This window comes from Zalophus californianus, chromosome 3, assembly GCF_009762305.2.
Source record: "Zalophus californianus isolate mZalCal1 chromosome 3, mZalCal1.pri.v2, whole genome shotgun sequence".
Classification (NCBI taxonomy): Eukaryota; Metazoa; Chordata; class Mammalia; order Carnivora; family Otariidae; genus Zalophus; species Zalophus californianus.
In genome coordinates, this window is record NC_045597.1 from 45,068,540 (window position 1) to 45,088,000 (window position 19,461).

General features: G+C 41.1%; 1 pseudogene; it reads left to right on the forward strand.

Annotated features, from left to right (window-relative positions):
* Positions 1 to 17,050: 17,050 nt before the first annotated feature.
* LOC113920882 lies at positions 17,051 to 17,533 on the forward strand (annotated as a pseudogene).
* Positions 17,534 to 19,461: the final 1,928 nt, after the last annotated feature.

A 19,461-nucleotide genomic window follows, 5' to 3' on the forward strand; every position in this document is an offset into this window, starting at 1 on the left:
ATTGAGCCCCAAGTTGGGTTCCACGCTCAGTGGGGAGTCTGCTTGAGGATTCTCTCCCTCTCCCTCTGCCCCCCACCCTGCTCACATGCTCTCTTGCTCTCTTAAAATAAATAAATCTTATTAAAAAAAAAAAAACAAGTGTTTAAAGACTCAGAATAGTCTCATTATTTTTTATTTTATTTTATTTTTTTCTGAAATAATACTGAGCTTTTAAAATTAGACTTAGTATCTTTTAGAGATATACACAATACTTACAGATGAAATAACATTTCTCTGGGGATTGCTTCAAATGATTTAGGACAATGGTGGGGACTGCAGGTTTAAATAAAACAAGATAGATAATTTTTGAACCTGGATGATGATATACAGATGTTCATTATACGATTCTACTTATTTTTATTTGTTCAAAATTGTTAATAATCAAAAGTTTAAAAAATCCTTACAAAATATCTTTTCAACCTCCTAGATTCAATTCTCCCAATCCCACCTAAGATTATAATGGTGACCGTACTGCACTTAAAACCCTCATCATAGAGAGTTTGATCTGGTCCACACTGCTACTTTTGGGATCTTGACTCTGCCACTTACTAACATGTGTTATTGGTACGTGCTGGGAGAGGCAGCATAACATTTCTGTGACTCAGTTTCCTTTTCTGTAAAATGGGGAGAAAAATGCCAATCTCAAACTATTGTGAAGGTACAATGAAATCATAAATGTTAAATGCACATAATTGCTAAAATGGCACATAATAAGTGCTTATTCAGCTAATAATGACAATCATTTATACATTAATTCAATCGATTATTTATTGAGGACTTACTCTATGTCCGGCACTATTCTAAAGGTAGCTATTATTATTCTCAGATTTAGCTATTGGCTAAAATACACAGAAACACTGAGTGAGAGGAGAAATTTGCAGAAACTGAAGAGCTGGACTGAAAGAGGAAAAGCATTGAAGAATCAGAAGGAGGGAATAGGAAATAAGTCATGGGTGTTGGTTTGACTATGTTTTCCTCCTTTGTCCCTGTTGCTTGAAGCAAGAAGGGAGCGATAAGAGGACATCTCTGGTTTCTGAAGGACATAAGACTCCATGGGCAGAAGGTGTCCTTTGAGGGTCCTCCTTATAATGGATAAGAACACAATTGCCTGGTTAATTAAAAGAAAAAAATCTATTCGCTGGGAACCCTTATCCATTCAGTAAGGAAAAACCCAGGAGAATTTTTATCTCAGATTCAAAACCTAAGGGAAAATATTCTTGAGGATTTGAGATGCATTTGTTTTTCAGGCTGCATCTAAAGGAAAAGCCCCTCCCCTGCTCACGTGTCTGTGTTGCTTACTTACCCATAGCCACTGTGGCTGGGGAAAGACTCTGATGCGAGGGCAGGAGGGAAGTTTTTTCCAAGGATAAAGTTCCATTGACATGTTGAGTGCCACGCTTCACCTCTCCGTTTGCAGTTGCCTGGTGCTGTTCCTGCCCCCTAGTTCTCCCCAGCCTCTGCCTCTGGTCAGGGACCGAAGACCCCATGGTGTCTCAGGCCTGATAGGGATCCTCCTTAGTTCCTTGTTTTCTGCTGCCCGCCCGTCCCCTGGCCCACCTGCTCAGGCCCCGCCGTCCTCCTGGCCTGGCACTGTCCACCTCTCCACCTCTCCGCTCTCCAGGTCCGCAGTTCGCGCACCTGCTGCCACCTCATGCCTCGGTGCTGTCAAGAGAAAGCCAGAGCAAGAACCGTGACCTTGGAGACTAAGACTTTTAACAGCAACAGAATTACTGGGAGTTGTATTATACACCAGAAGGGGAGACAAGCATATCAGGTTTTTTTAAAAATGTGGAGCTTTTGTTTAGGATCTCTTTTAGAAGTCTTTTAGAGTGTATTTGAAAGACTTAGAAACATTAAAACTTTTACACAACTCTCAATTATGTTATCTAATTCAGGGTGAATGCAGGGTGCTTCTGTTTTAGATGGGGAGTCAGGCTCCCCTTGTTGCCCACGGTATTCTTTGAAGTCATGTCCTCTTTGACGATGTGTGTCAGGATCTGAATTAAAGTCTATTTATTTTTTAGAATTTTTTCTTTTCTCTATTTCATTTCTTAAGCTAACAGCTAGGGAGAAAAGAAGAATTATCCCACCGTATCTACTAATGGCATTCGTAGCAATTACAGGGGAGAATTGGAAACTCAGTTTGGCTGATGTGATCTTTTAAAAGTCGCTATGAGTTTTATAGAATAACCAATGCTCCCCGGTGACTTTTTTTCTAATTTGGGTGTAGGGGGGTAGGGGGAGTTGGCAGAATCCCCACATTGTGAATCCTGGGGGGAATACTGGCAGAATCCAGTTACATCTAAGTGCTCGGTGTTACACGGTAACTACCCATCCCACGCTGATATTCTGCTGACGTCACCAGAGCAGTCTTTGTGGACATTTGCCACTTTCCCAAACACCCCTCAAACCCCCACTTCTCTTTGAGATCATCAGGGCTCTGGAAGGGGAGCTTCCTCAGCTGTCCTCCTTCCCACTGTGACACTCGGTATCTGTATCATCTCAGCGAAAATTAAAACGTATGTGTGTTGGGGATAGCAGGCAAGAATGTTGCAAAAATGCTAGCACTGGTATTCTCTGGTAGTGAAATTATAAGCCATTGCTACTTTCTTCTTAACATTTCCATCCTCTGCAAATTGTCAGTAAAGAACAGTTAGAAATATTTTGATCAGGAAAAAAACTTTTGTAAATGACTGAAAGAAATTTTTTTTCTCTTCCCTTCAATTTTTCTCCTCTTTTCCTTCTTTTGGCACCCCCTTCATCCCTTAAAAGAGAGCCAGTATCAATTTCAGAGAAACAGCAGGGGGAAACATTTTTTTTTGAGACCTCAGAAGAAACGGTTCTTTCCCCTCAGCCTCACAGTTTCCTCTCCATTTCTGTCTGTGGTCACAAGACTCTCTCCATTTTTTTATCCCTCACCCTCTTGTCTTGTTCCCTGTCCCTTTTCCAGACTCTACCCTTCACACAGTGCCTAATCTTATGTAGTCCTTCAGCCTTTCCTGACTTCTGTTAGCCCTTCCCATGCCTTCTAGAACCATGATCAGCAAAATCCCCCAAGTCTCCACCTTCTGGAATGTACCTGACTGTTCCCTGAGGATACCACTCCCCAGCAACCCTCACATCCTCCTCTCACCTCAGGGCTAGAAGTAAAGCAGAAAATGCTCCTCAATTCCATACCCAAGCCATTTCTCTTCCTTCACAGACCAGATCTTTTGATTCCCCTGCCTTCTTATTTGCCACATTTGCTTCCCCTTCTTGGCTGTCATTTACTGACTCCCTTCCTAGAATCCTCTCTTAAGAGACTTGTGTTCACTGTCTTCTCCGCCCCTACAGTTGTCATTATTCTCAGTGATGTTTGACATCCACAAGGTTGGCACATCCTGGACTCTCTGGTCTTGGCACCCCACCCCCCTGCCCCCAGTTCCAGTATGCTTTCTCTTTACCTCAGCCATCCACACCCATGGTGATGACTGGTCATCACCAGTAATGACGCCCCTCGCAAACTGCACTTTCACCACACTACTTCTTAAATACCACCTCCTATCTTTCCAGCCCACTTGTTCCCCTACACACCGTACTAATTCTTTGACCCCCTCTCCCTCCCACCCGACATATTTAAGTAACCACTTTCTACTATTCATCATTCCTTTTCTGTTTTCACACCCCTGTTTCCCAGATAAGATCTCATGGTCCATCACTCCCTGGCAACCACCCTCAACAAACTTGGCCCTCTGATGAAGAGATCGCATTCATCCGTCAAAACTCCAACTTGCTTGAACACGTGTCTGCACCAAAGTTGCTGAATGTTGTTAGGAAAATGAAACGCAGGACTTCTGCGGTGGCCGGTTGCATCCAGATCATGACGACAAGCCCCAAACGAACACATGAGGGTACCCAGCAATCCTAGTACATTTCTCTAGGGAGTGTGCTTTCCCACTGGGTGAAACCACTCTCACACCTTCTTATTCCCTCAGTCCCGCTTTCTTCGCTCTTCACTGAAAAAATAAAATTAAGACTCTTTCTTCTTACTATTACCAAATAGAAAAAACCTGCCCACTACTCATGTTCTCTGCCTTCCTGTATTCCCTCTTCCTGTTCCTAGCTTCCTCTTCTTGCATCTTGGCTACCATCTCCGTCCTTCTCAAAGACTTCGCTCCTTGGATTATTTCCTCTCACCCCAACATTATCAGTCTCTCTTTCTACAGGATCATTCCCGTCCAGCACTCCAGACACGCTCGGCTGCATCCTATTTAAAACAACAACCGCCCTTTACCCCGCATTTCCCTTTTGCTGTCTCCTTATTTCTCATTTGCTTTTCTCTGCAAAATATTCCCAGATGGGTTTTACACTTACTGTTTCTACTCTGTTATTCTCCTTTCTTTCTTCCACTAATTTCAGTCTGGCTTCTGCCTCTACCATTCCTCTTCGGTGGCTGCTGTGCATCTAAAATTTACTTGTCCAAAGCATCCTCCACCCCTTGAAATCATTTGTCTTCCAGTCTTCACTGTTCAGATAGTGGAACCACTGTCCTTCCAGAGGCTTAAGCCAAACATCTAAGGGGAATTTTTTCCCCCAACTTGTTTCTTCCTCTGCCTCACTTCAACAAGGATCTAGAATCTGCCTCTGTCTTTTTCTGTTTACTATTGCCCCTCTCTTCCAGGACAATGTTTTCTCTCTCTCTCTTTTTTTTAAGATTTTATTTATTTATTTGACAGACAGCACAAGCAGAGGGAGAGAGAAGCAGGCTCCCCGCTGAGCAGGGAGCCCGACCTGGCTCGATCCCAGGGCCCTGGGATCATGACCTGAGCCGAAGACAGACGCCCAACAAACTGAGTCACCCCAGCGCCCCAGGACCTTGTTCTCTTAAAAGGGTTTATGCTTCCACCCCTGACCAACTCCAGTCTATTTTGCACAAAACAGCCAGGAGGAGTTAACTGTTTAAATGTAAATTACACGGGGGCGCCTGGGTGGCTCAGTTGGTTAGGCGACTGCCTTCGGCTCAGGTCATGATCCTGGAGTCCCGGGATGGAGTCCCACATTGGGCTCCCTGCTCGGCAGGGAGTCTGCTTTTCCCTCTGACCCTCTTCCCTCTCGTGCTCTCTATCTCTCATTCTCTCTCTCTCAAATAAATAAATAAAATCTTTAAAAAAAAATAAATGTAAATTACACGGTTTAGCACACCCTTTAATGGCAGCCATTATACATACAATACACTCTTACTCACCTTACCTCCCACTCTTCCCTGAGGGCACAACCCAGAAGTCACTCTCTCCAGGTAAGTGTTCTTCCCTCCACCCTCAAGTCTGAACCAGTGGCCCTTCCCATAGCTGCAGGGTAGCCGACTCTTCCCCTATACCCTATCCCCCTCTTTCCTTGTTGTCTGTCTCTCATAATGCTGCAAATTCTTCAGAGCTGGGAATATGCTTATTGTGTTTATGATGATGTCCCTTTGAGTTTCTAGCACGGTGTCTAGCAGATAGGATTTCCTTAATAAATCATGATAAATAGATGAATGACTCTCCCTACTTTATATGTCTCTCCCTTGTAACCATCATAGTTCACGGTTAACATCTCTCTGGTAGACCACTCTCCCCACACGTAATTCATAAAGAATCCTGTTACTGATCTAAGCGAATTTTTTAGTCAATGCAGACTTATTGACCCTTATCTGATGAACACAAGGCAAATAAGATAAGTCAGCAATTTCTGCAGTCCGTAGAAGATTCAGAGACATGAAAGGTTCTGTAGGGGAACTTTCTCCTATAGGGCCAGTCACCATAATTACATGTGGAGTGGTGATGGACATGCAGGACCTTCAGCCTCAAGTTGCTGATCGCACAAAGATCTATTCCAAGGGTCTACATCCAGGGAAGAAAAACGGTGAAAAGAATAAAATTATAGGAACAACTAGGAATGAGAACTCTCAACATCACAGTTTTTCTCCTAGGTATAGCTTAAAATTAATCCAAAGCTCAGTGTAAAGTATATTTCATTTGAATTCTTTTGAACTTTATTGTTTTCAAAACACCTGCAATATACATTAAAGAAGATAGAGTTGATTTTAATTTAATTAATTAATCATTGAGAACTCTGAGGCATAAAGCACTGGGCCAGGTACCAGAAATGCTCAGAGAAAAAGACCCAAAGCGTATCTGCCCTCACTGAGTTTATATTTGAATAGAAAGATAGACCCTAAACAACTAATTATGTGATCCATTTTTTAGTTATAACTGTGACAGGAGCCATAAGTAAGAAACCAAGAAACTATGAAAGCACATAAGGTAAATCTCCATTGGCCCTTCCATGTGCATCTCTGCTTTATCTCTCTGCTCTGTGGCCTGAGAGGTTGACCTCTTTGGGCTGCACCCAGGAATTTCCTTGCTGTCTGGCTTCCCTTTGGGTTCAGCAGAAGACAGGAGGGCAGAAGGGGATCAAGGTCATGGTAAATACCTCCCAGCTCCCTCCCAGCCCCACCACGGTGAGGCAGTGGTTGCATTGGTCTCTGGGAACCACTTCATTTTCTTGTCACTCAGGCCTAGGGACAGTCACAGCTCCCGTGTACCAGTCTGGCATTCCTCACCATCCCTGTTGGTTCCCCTCAACCCTGCAGGTGTCTTTGCGAATCATCTCCTTGTTGAACCCAACAGTTTTCCAGTTTGTGTGTGCCACCTATGTCCTTTTGGGATCCTGAATAACAGAGCAGAGAGCTGGGGAATCTGACCTAGTTTAGACAGAAGGGGTAAGGACAAAGAAGACTTCCTGACCAAGTCATATTTAAGCTGAGGGCTGACAGAGTGCTTCCTTGTTGGTCCTTCTTTCATCTCCTCTGTTCGCTCTGCATCAGCCTGGAAACATCTGCATGGCCAGAGGAGAGTAATGGCATATCCCCTCAATTGTTCTCTCCTTTATTCCTTTTTTTCCACTGCCCCCCCCCCACCCTAGCAGTAAACACTTTCTCTTTCTGGCTTCTCTAGAATGGTCTCTCCTTGGATATCTTTATGTCCTCTGAGATCTTTCCTTCTTCCTTACTCTTCCTCCCCAATCTTTCATGTCCTGCCAATATCCCTAACGGATGTGCACCCTCCCCAATGTGTCCCATGATGTGACCAGAATATGCCTTCTCTCTCACTGCTCCTATGTATTCAGCCACGTGAGATACTTGCTGTTTCGTGCCTTTGTTCACAGTTTTTTTCTTCTGGATCATCCTAACCTCATCTGTCCCCTCTGTTGAAATCCTATTCAGTTTAAATGCCATCACTCCACAAGCCTTCCTAAAGTTCTCAGCAGGAAGTATTCACTTCCATTATTTTTTGTTCCCATAAATACTTTTTAACCTTTCTTACACTTCCCACATGATTTATAGTTTTGAATTTGTGGAACTGTCTTATTTATCTCCCATGATCATTAGCTCTGAGAAGGCAAGGACTAGTTTATCTACGGACGGTCTGCACCAGTGCATCTAAAGCAATGTCCAGCACATAGTAGGAGCACTGTGGCATTTAGTATCCCTTTACACATATTTTACCTTCTGTGTTGTAGAAAATCATTCTAGGATTATTCCCGTATACAACAAGATAAATGAAAGCATTAGTGTGCTCTCTTTGTATGTGGTCCTTGGCACGGGTACTTTCATAATGTGCTTTTTTATTGCGATGTAATTAAACTGTACAGTTAAACCAAACATAGCTAAGGGAAACAGAGCTAAGAATATTTCCTCCAGTTACAGCTTGAAAGGCCTGACTTTCTCCCTCCATTTCCAGTCTTTCAACATTCGAGAATCAGTCATGCCAAAATATTTATCATCTCAGGAAAAAGAAAATAAAAATACTTTTAGGGGCCTCCAGACACCATATAGCTGCATGGAGCTAGATAAGTAGGAATGGGGACATAGACAGATTAATTGAGGGGGAAATGAAAATACACATCCTCTAGCTTCATGTTCCACACTTCAAACTGAGATCTCTAAAAGTTCTCCAGGAGCTTTTTGTTGTGTCTATTGTTCGGTTTGATGATGTTGGAAGATGAGGAATTGGGGAATTTTAACTCCAAAAAGACTTCAATTCTATGTATTCTGTGTAATTAATTTGGTTTTAAATGATAGTTCCTTTATTCTAAAGATATATTTAAAATAGGGGCACCTGGGTGGCGCCATCAGTTAAGGATCTGACTCTTGGTTTCGGCTCAGGTCATGATCTCAGGGTCCTGGAATCGAGCCCCACATCGGGCCCCAGGCAAGCATGGAATCTACTTGAGATTCTCCCTCTCCCTCTGCCCCTCCCACTCTTGTTGTCTTTCTCTCTCTCTATAAAAATAAATACATCTTTGAAAAAAAAGAAGATATATTTAAAATAAAATGCTAGTAATACCATGTATTTATCATTCAATAACTCTTTTAAACTTATAACCAGTTCCAATGCAGAAATTGTCCCCATTTCACAGATGAGGAAACAGAGGCTCAAGATATTGTCCAATTGTCCTGTGCCAAGGCCCAGTTGTCAGATGACAAGTCTTCCCTGGTCTGGTGCTCAGGTTCTTAGATGCCATGCAGCCCTCCTCCCAGCATTATCACTGGAGTGAATGCACATTTTTGGCCGTGCTCTGTGTACGCTGCAAATGTTCCACAACTCTCTGAAACCTATATTGCAGCAGAAATCCTCTTCCTTAGGGAGGAGAGCTGCACAGAGAGCTAGAGAAGAGATGGCCTGGCCAGAAACATGGCAGGGAAATGGATGCACCCAGAATGGACCAGTCCTATGCGGAGTCCTGATGGGGCTTCCTTTGGCCTCTAAGCCAACCACGGCTGGGAAATGAGTCTGATGATTTTCTGGGAAGGAGAGTCTGTGGGAGGACAATAGAAGAATTTTTGGCCCTGCACACACAAGGAAGCATGCTCTGAGAGCGTATATCATCTTCTATTTTAAAAATCGCTCCTGTGAAAGTGGGTTTTAAAGTGGTTGGGTGGCAGGTTTCTTACATTGCTCTCTGTGCCTATTTAAATACATTCCCTCCCCACCCGTTGTTATAGACGTTGTTTAAACCTCAAAAGCCTCAAAGACATAGAGACCCGAGAAAAATATTTTTTATTGAATTGAAACGATATATTTTTTAATCGAGAAAGCAGTCATCTAAGTGGTTTTTCCTATTTTCTATCTCACGTATAACAAAACACCTCAACAGTAACATGAGAGACAGTATTCAGAAAGCAATTCCAAACACATTAAAAGAGCTGCTTTGGAAAAATGAGTCAAGTGAGTATTTCCCCTTTAAAGACACAAAAAAAGAAACACCCTTCTAACAGGGTGCTGGGTTGCAAAGGGGATAAGAGGGGGAACACAATATCTCATCTAAAATCTTGCAGGCAAGAGCATTTATTACTGCAGGAAGCAGAAGGTGAGTCTAGCTTATAAATGAGATCCTGCAGACGAGGAGATGTATCTTGCTGAAGTTATTACCGTACAGAACGAACCTTTAAAGCTTGGACTCTGAAGGCATAAACCATTGTCAAATAAATCTAAACTGATGTATTCATTTTTAATAAAAGAAAATGTGACATAGCATGGCCACAATAATATGTAATTTCATCCTTGCATTTCAATTCTCCAGGGTTATTTAATTCTCCTTAAAACATTACAGAAAGCTGCAAGAGGTGAGATGAAAATAAATATTCTCACCTAGAATGATCTTCATTTCATCAGCAGTTTCCCTGCCACGGAGAAACAATAGTGGAATACTCAAATATGAAGGCGCATCTACAATTTATCTATATAATAATTTTAAATACCCAGTTTGACACCTAAATTGTTAGGAGAAGGGACAGCTAATTACAAAAAAAAACTATTTAAAGGCCTTTTATTGGGATATTTAAATTTCCAACAAAGAAGGTAACTCCCACAGGAAAGATATAAATACTAATTGTGAAAAATAAAGAGAATTGAACAGACAGGGGAGTATTTTATTAAAAACGATTCTCAATATGAATAATCCACAGGGTTAATTGACAAAGCTGTTTTTTTATTTTATTTTATTTTATTTATTTTTAAAGATGTATTTATTTATTTGACAGAGAGAGACACAGCGAGAGAGGGAACACAAGCAGGGGGAGTGGCAGAGGGAGAAGCAGGCTTCCCGCTGAGCAGGGAGCTCGATACGGGGCTCGATCCCAGGACCCTGGGACCATGACCTGGGCTGAAGGCAGATGCTTAAGGACTGAGCCACCCAGGCGCCCCGACAAAGCTGTTTTTAAAAAATATGTCCATTCATGTGACATTAGGTTTTTGACCTCAGGTTTTTTTTTTTTCTCTCTCTCTTTTTCTCTTCCCTATTTTCCTTCTTGCATTCCTCCCCTGCTGTCTTCAAAGTAGGATTTGTTAGTTATATTAAAAACACATAAACAAGTTGGTAAATGAAATAGAAATAAAAATTACTTGAAACTAAGGACCTTACTACAATCCTCTGTGAAACTGTAGACTCTTTCTTCACTGACAATGCAGCTGAGTGAGTTTTATTGGTGACCCCGGCAATTGTTCAGCCTTCTTTTTCAATGACCAGAGTCATTAGTTAGTCCCCTCTCCCAATGTCCAACATACCAGAGAAAATTCTAGCTTCTGTTATATAACCGTGTTTAATGTAAGGATGCCTTTCTTGAAGCTCATATCATTCAAAGGAACAGATACAATAATCAAATAGTTAATGAGTTTGATTAAAAAAAATTCTGGATGCAATTCAGGAAATGCTAACTTTCAGGGATACAGTGTCTAAAACTTTAGTTTCCATGTTGAAGAGACTCTCAAAAAGTTAAGGAGGAAAAAAGTTTGGCAGGTGCCTCAAAAAGTTAAACATAGAATTAGTGTATCACATAGAAATTCCGCCCGTACATATATATCCCCCAAAATTGAAGCACATACTCCAACAAATACCTATATATGTATGCTCATATCAGCACTCTTGCTAATAGGCAACAGGTGGAAACAGCCCGAATGTCCATCAGGGATGAATAGATAAATAAATTGTGGTCTCTAACTACAATAGAATATTATGTAGCTGTGAAGGGGAAGAAAGTGCTGATTCAGGCTACAACACGGACAAACCTTGAAAACATGCTAAGTAAAGGAAGACAGAAATACATATTGTTTGATTCCATTTTTATGGAATATCCAGAAGAGGTCAATCCATAAAAACAGATACAGACTGGTGGTCACCAGGGGCTGGGAATGAGGAGCAGCTGCTTACTGTACACAGGATGATGAAAAGGTTTTGGAACTAGGTAGAGGTGGTGGTTTCCCCAAATTGTGAATGTTCTAAATGTCACTGAAATGTTCACTTTAAAGAGGTTAATGAATTTCACCTCAAAAAAAAAAAAAAGCAGGAAGCCTTTCAAAAAAAAAAAAGTTAAGGAATGAAAACTCAGAGCCACTGAAATCACAGCTCAGAAAAAATATGAACAGGAAGCACTGGACTGTCAGAATTTGATGTAAATGAACATGTGATAAGGTCAGGAAACAGAAAAAAAGTGAGCCCAGTGGCAAGTATATTATGAACAAAAAACTTCCATAGAAGAACATTCTTAACAAAACCAAGCCCTCTCTAAAGCAAACTTAGGAGAAGCTCTTTTTAAATGAATGAAATGTAAATAGTAGACATTTTTTAAATGTCTGTTTTTGAACCAATTACCTAGTAAAGGTCCTAATTCAATTGTTTTGGTTGATGATACATAACTCACTTATAGTTCATTAAATTATATAGTTATCATCAAATGTATGGTATACTTCAAGGAGTTTAAATATGCTCCCTCAATCTTATTTACAGTAGAGTTTTGGTCTGTATAGCCCATTTTCTGAAAGTAATGCAAAGGAAAATTTCAGTCTATCTTTGGTCCGTTGTTAAAAAAAAAAATCTGGGGAGGTTAGGTTTAAATAATTTTAGCATACGGAACAAAGGACTCTATCAGAATAAGAGATGTGGAGCCATTCTTCGGTACAAAAAGAAGACTAAAGGTGTCCACATGTTGGGTCTGAGTTATAGAGATAGCACGATAGAGTTATTTCAAATAATTTTAATGATTAGGGTAAGTTAATCTGAAAAAAAGGAGAAAAGCAATTTGAAAAAAATGGAGACCATGTTGAGTACAATACAGCAGGCTAAAAGAGCTAACAGGAAAAAGAAATGGAAAGTGTTCAGGAAGCAATTCCTCACTATCCCAGGGTTCTGTGAGTGCTCTAACAGTAAGTGCCCCGGGAGTGGAAAGGGGCCATGGTGAGTGAATAGGACCTGAGGGAAGTAATCAGAGATAAGAATAACGAGTATCAGAGGCACAAGACACAGAATAGAGAGAGAGGATGGCAAAGTTTACAGCTTGAACTTCAAAGACATGGCACAATAAGAAAGAAAGCTGAAGCTGAGAACGGAATAAAGGGTCTGCTTGCAAATGTTATGAAAATGTAAGATGATGGAATACAAGCTTGCTGAAGGAGGCAGTGAGGGCATGTGACAGGACATCCAGAGAGGAGGTGCAAAAAGCAGTAACATTATCAAAAGCATAAATGAGGTTTTAGCCTTCACGTTCAAATGTGTAGATAGGGGAGGTGAATAGGTGCTGCAGTTCAGAACATAGTTTTCAGAAGAAACAAGTCTGAAAAACCACAGTCTCATTTGACTGCAAAATAAATAATAAGTCACTGGCAATCAGGGATATACACAGGGGCCAGAGTTTCTCTTCTACAAGTTTCAAGGAGAAACGGTTAACAGAAACTAAAACAGAGAAACTTAGAGCCTTTCCCAAACACTGACCGTGTCCGTGGGGAAATACCAAACAAATAGCACAAAGTAAATAACCGTAGGGGAAGAAAATCACTAAAAGTATGATAAAAGAAATCATTTGTTATCTTATATCACATTTAGAAACAAATGTGAAAATCAAGGAGCATATTTAACTATTTATTTGAATTACACCAAAAACAGATCTACCTCTTCAGAACCCGTTCAAAAATATTTATGTTTATGTATACATATTGGTATCAAGCCACATGTGTTGCCTTAATGACTGTTAATTACGATTTCAAATGTCAAATGATATGGTTTTACATCCAATTTTGTGTCTTCTAGCTCTGTCACTTAAAGACTTCTAAGTGTCAGTTTTCTGATCGGGGAAGGAGCTAAGGACACCTCCAGTATATGCCACTTGGCATTGGAAGGACGGTATGAGATAATGTTGTGATGCACTCTGCAATTGGTAAAACACTATATTAATATTAATCTGGTTGTCACTATTATTATTACTTATCATTAATGGTCAAATTGCCACTATGTCTCAGTCAACATGGAAAGGGGAAAAAAAGGTTATGGTCAAAAACGATATAAAGCTTATTGGGGTCTAGATGTAACATGATGCTAGAGAAAATAACAAGCTCACTTTTTTCCTCCAGAATTGTTTTAATTAAATGCTATATTTTATTAACAGCCATAGTTTTGTCACAAAAGAGGAAAGATTCACATTTAAAAATGCTTCAAACAGAAATTAGTCCAGTGTAATTAGTGTGAATTATCAAAATACCAGCATATAAGGGCATATGTGCCCTATTATAAAAACCAGGTGTTTAAATAAGATAAAACTGCCTCCTGAATCAATAGGGGATTTGAGCTGAGTTATGCTTTTCAAATATAGAAAAGATTGTTTCTAATTGCTTTTTCCATAGGTACCAAATTTGTGCGCATTATAAAAATGTTTCAAAAAGAAGTTATCAATGTGATGTGAACATTTGTATGCATTTCAGCCACTCTCAATGTATTTTTCGCCCTGACTAAGAAAGGGAATTTCAATATCAATCTAGTATAGAATAATAGAAGGGAAGATGCAAACCAAAACGGAAGGGAAAACATTTCTTCCAGAATCTTGAGTTTAGCATAGAAATTTCTGCATAAATTTTGAATCCTGGGAAGGGCATGGAAAGATGGAACAAGGTCCTGAAAGAGGCAGAGAGGAACAGGCTCAAGAGACAGTGGTGGGTTTGGCCTTAAAAAAAGACAACCGCCGAAGCCTCTGAGACAAGAGGGAAGGAGCAGAGTGCAGGGGTGAATGCAAAGAGTTTATAAATAGGGGGTCAGGATTTAAGAAAGGTCATACTAAATGGCCTCAATTTTCTTGATTAATTAGGAGGCAAGATTATCTTCTGAGAGTGGGGCAGGCAGGGGCAGGTGGGGGGGAGCTAAAATTAAAAGCAAAACCAAATGAAGCATTAGTCATTGTCACAGATCCAGGACTGGGATTAACCCTAAGAAAAGCAAAACTTTTTTTCTTTTTTACATCTTTCCCCAAAGATGTAAAAGATCGCAATCTAGAATCCTAGACCTTTCACACGATTGTCAGATTATCCTTCAATTGTCTAAGTCACTTCCATACTCTTTCTCATACATATTCTTCATTAAGCTGCTAAAGACATGCATAGTGGGGCACCTGGGTGGCACAGTCCATTAAGCATCCAACTCTTGGTTTTGGCTCAGGTGGTGATCTCAGAGTCATGGGATCGAGCCCCATGTTGGGCTTTGCCCTGAGTGTGGAGTCTGCTTGGGACTCTCTCCCTCTCCATCTGCCCCAATCCCCTGTGTTCGCTCTTTCTTTCAAATAAATAAATAAATTTATTCTTTAAAAAAAAAGAGACACACATAATTTGTGTTTTGCTGTGGTTGAAATAACTGAGGCATTAATTTAATCTCCGATTCTCCCAGGTTACCCATTCTTGCAAAAACTGGTTCTCCTCAGAGCAATAGCAATAACATCATTAATGAATCCTTGGTTCCCACTAAATATCTTCATCTCTGAAGATAATATTCTGGGGGAAATGCCTGCAATCTCTACTCTAATTACTACAGGGTTTTAAAGGAAGTGGTCTGAGGGTGAAGTCAGTTTGCTCTCCTCCTTACATTCGCCAAGAAACAACTTCAGGATCTTGTCCCTTCCACTTTTACCAAAAAATGTAGCATATAAAGAAAAGTTTGAGTATCTTACCAACAGAGTTCACCTGTCTGTTTAGTAATAATAAGCATTTTTTAATATCCCAAACATTGGCAAAGATTCTGCCCTTGGCCCCAACTCAGGCTCCTCCCCTGAGCTTTTCCTTTCAACTAGGTCTCAACTCTTGAACTTCTGTGTTCATCTCTGCATTGCCCAATTTCAGCAAGAATCCTGTTAAGTTAGTTTATCCCTCATCCTCTATATCTTGTCACCCCTGGTAGCCAATTGCATTTTCCACCATCTCCCAGGTGACGCCCAATCGCCCTGGCCTGCCTTCAGCAAGGATCCTGGTAGGTTGGTTTTGCCAGAATCCCCTTACCCCTGATGTTTCCTCTTAGTAATTTTCCATCCACTGACCCCCATCCTGCTCCTTGACTCTAAATTCTCACTTTTCCTGGTTGTAATCAGAGTTGAGCCAATCCCTCTCCTCCACTGCAAGACCCCACTGCAGGGGTCCCCACACCTATTGTGATAGTACCCCTAAATAAAGTCTGCCTTACCATTCTTTAAGTGTCATGAACTTTTTCCTTAATGACATCAACAGTTAGACGTAGAACTTAGAAAGGTGACCAAAGGTTCAGTCCACATAACATAAATCTGCCAAACCACAGTGAAGTGGGACCCATAATATCGCAGCATCTGCTGAAATAATCGTCTTACTTTTGGACAAGTTTCCTAGGTGGATCCAAAATAGTTTTACTGGTTTCTGGCTACATTAAGGCAAACGTGTTGGTGGAACCTCCAAGAGGGAATTCTGCTGCCAATTCTATAAGGAAGCCCCCTTAAATCTTTGGCTAACCTTTCTCAAGTCCTGTAAGAGTTGTTCAAAACAGCTGGTCAGGAAGGATTTTGGACTCCTGGGGCTGGACTATATGTGAAACTATTCAGTATAAATACCATACATGCATAAAGAAGACAGGAGCATATATGTCCACTAACCCATTCTGAAGGCACAATTTCATCACCTACTCTTATCCATAGCCAATCCACATGGAAAATCAAATTTGTGGGTTGTCTATATCACAATAGCAAAGCCCTAAATGTATGGGCAGGAGAAAAGAAATGATGGAGCTGTGCGATGTCCTGGGAATAGCTGGGGCTGCTTCAGAGAGAGAGAGGCTCTATTACCCAGGGCACAGCCTGTCTGCTCACTAACAATCTGCCCGTGAAAGGCTGTTGTTGGGGCTCCTACATGTGTCGGAGTGTTGAGAATTGGGGGCTTGATAGTGAACGTTGAGTTGAAAATTATGCATCTCAGACATCAGCAAAGACCCAGGAACCAATCAAACGTGAATCCCCGAGGACAGGCAAAATGGGATGGCATGATCGGATTTAAGCACATTTACTAACTCACACTCCAACCATCCAACTATTAATAATTGTAGTTCTTCAACAGGAGAGGAAAATGCATTAAAGAGGCTGCTGTGAGTCACTTTGTTTTATCCTAGGTGAAGACAAATGTAATGTAAGAAACTCTTCCTTTGTCATTATAAAATAACATCCTTCTGTCTGTTCATAGCAGTGTATCTGGGTTGATTTCATGATTTTAACAACATATTATAGTTACATAAGAAGTGATTGTTGGTGAAAGCTGGGGATACATAGGAACTCTTATGCAACTTCTTATGAGTCTCATATAAAAAGGTTTTAAAAACAACCAAAACGAAACAGAAAGGTCCTTCTGCATACAAATTTGTCTCAATGTATTTCCAGTGACGGATGAAAAAAGATTATCTACATTATTAGCAAAGTGCTTCCCTTTCTATCCCTGTTCCAGATTTCTACGTTACCTACTGTCTCAAGGTAGTCATAGAGGAGGGGTGAGGACTAGGTCCAGTCGACGCAGGTGCAGTATCGGGACAGAAATGCATTAAGACTTTCGGATATTTGTCGCCTGGCGGTCACTCGCTCCCTTCTTTCTCAGTACCTGCTCCCGGTAGCCCCAGAGGCATGCAGGCTGGGGGTCGCCCCAAAGAGTAGGAGGCAGAGGGGGAGCAGGTGTGTGGGTCTAAGTGTCATGGTGGTGCATTCGCATCAGAGAATCAAGAATGGGGAGGAAGAGGAAATCGCAAGGAAAGGCCCAGAAGCAATGGCGTCCAAAGAGGAATAAGCAGTAAAAAATCTCAACATGGACAATGCCAACCAGGAAAATGAGAAAAAAAAAAAAAAAAAAAAAGGATGAAAAGGAGCAAGTTGTTAATAAAGGAAAGCCCTTGGTCCTCCCTTTGGAAGCTGGTGACTACTGTGTGCCTAGAGTAAATCCTAAGCATTTCGGTGTTAGGCAGCCCATCCTGCCGTGTAGGTGGGACCTGATTCAGAGGCTTGGAGCCGTGGGCAAGGATGAGAGAAGAGAATATGGAAAGGACTGGGGAGGAGGTGAGACAGCTGATGGAAAAGCTGAGGGAAAAGCAAGTTAGTCACAGTCTGCGGGCAGTTAGCCCTGACCCTCCTCATCGTGACCATCATGAGTTTTGCCTTATGCCTTGAATCCTGATGTTTTCCCTGAAGCTAATAGGAAGACACACCTGCTTCCTAAACTTACATGTGCTCGATGTACCTTTGTTGTAAACCTTTTGGTGTTACGTCTCTGTGAGTCTCCTATGCCAGCTTCTAACTGAATGTTGTATTTTGACCCAATCTGTAAGATTCTGTCAGCCACAGAGTTTTACCCTATTGCATGGCAAGATGCTCATAATATATTATGAAGTTTAAAGCATTTTAAAAGGCAAAAAGAAAAAAGAAGAAAGAAAAAGAAGAAGAAGAAAGAAAGAAAGAAAGAAAAGAAAGAAAAGAAAGAAAGAAAGAAGAAGAAAGAAAGAAAAAGAAAGAAAGAAAGAAAGAAAGAAAGAAAGAAAAGAAAGAAAGAAAGAAAGAAAGAAAGAAAGAAGAAAGAAAGAAAGAAGAAAGAAGAAAGAAAGAAAAAAGAAGAAAGAAAGAAAGAAGAAAGAAAGAAGAAAGAAAGAAAAGAAAGAAAGAAAGAAAAGAAAGAAAGAAGAAGAAAGAAAGACAAGACAAGACTTTTGGATATTTGTCATATGTGGGGAAACAAAATTCACAAAAGCCCATGGTTATTGAGGGTGTGGTGCAGCTGGGCCCCAAGCTGAGAATACCTGAGCACACAATTTATGACCCATACTGAAGTGGGGCCTTTGGTTTGGCCCAGGGACTGGCATCCCTCTCAGGGATCAAAAAGGGAAGGAAAGCCAACCCGCTGACCCTTTTTCCTCCTCTATTTATATCTCTGCCCCCATCCCTGTGAGCTATATAAAACAAGCACAGGTCCAAGCCCTGCTGGCTCACCCATCTACCCAAAGGCTGACTAGAAATTGTCCTTCTCTGAACTGGGTCATGCAGACTGATGATGCTCCCATGTGATCCCCACTGTTCAGTAATGCAGCCCAACCCCCACCCATGGCCAAACCTTTCTCTAATTTCCCACCCGGCCAAGGCAAGGCCCTGTTGTTAGACAGTCTAACTGCACCTTTAACTTCTTAAATTGACCTATCTTGTTCACAATCATTCCACTTGAAGTGACTCTACCCCAGTTGCTTGGATCACCTGTTCTACCTGAGCAGTTCATGGAAGAAAGCGTTAACACCATGCTTGTCAGTCGGCCAATTTGGACACTGATCCCGAGTCTCCAGAAATATGCAAGAGAGATGAATAGGAGAGGTAAGAGTCCTCATCTCCATATGCATCTGATTCCCACGGTATCTCTACTGCTTAGTTACCACGTGTGGCTGATGTGGGAAAGGTCTCAGATGAGCTATGGATAAAGCATTGAAGAGAGTGATTATAAGTTCACAGCTTAATAAAAGGAGGCTTGGTATGGTCTCACCTATGATATACTTCAAGAAATAAATCAGCTATGTCATGTCACTGATTAGTTTATCCATCTGTGTAGTCATTCATATAACAATAATTTATTGAGCTTCTACTATGTGCCAGATACTGTTCCAGGAGTGAGGATTCAGCAGTGAGCAGGACATCCAAAAATCTCTGTCCTCACAGAGTTGACATTTGGGTAAAGAAAGACAGATAATTCACAAATTGTGTGTATGTGTGTGCACGCATGTGCAAAAGCAGGGCATCTATACTATGTTAGTATTTATATGTACATATAGTATTACTCTCTAACATAAATCTAACATTTTATGTGTGTGTGTGTGTGTGTGTGTGTGTGTTATGAAGAAAAATACATGGGAGAAAAAGATAGGGAGGGACAGCAGGTATGGTATACAACTGTAAATAAGGCAAGTAAGAAGGCTTCCCTGATATTTGCCCTTTGAGCAAAGATCTAAAGGAGATAATGGAGTCATCCATGAGAATATCTGGAAGAAGAACTTCAGGCAGAGGGAACAACAGAAACATCAAGGTGACTCAAATGGGCCGAGCAAAGGGGAGCATAATAGGAG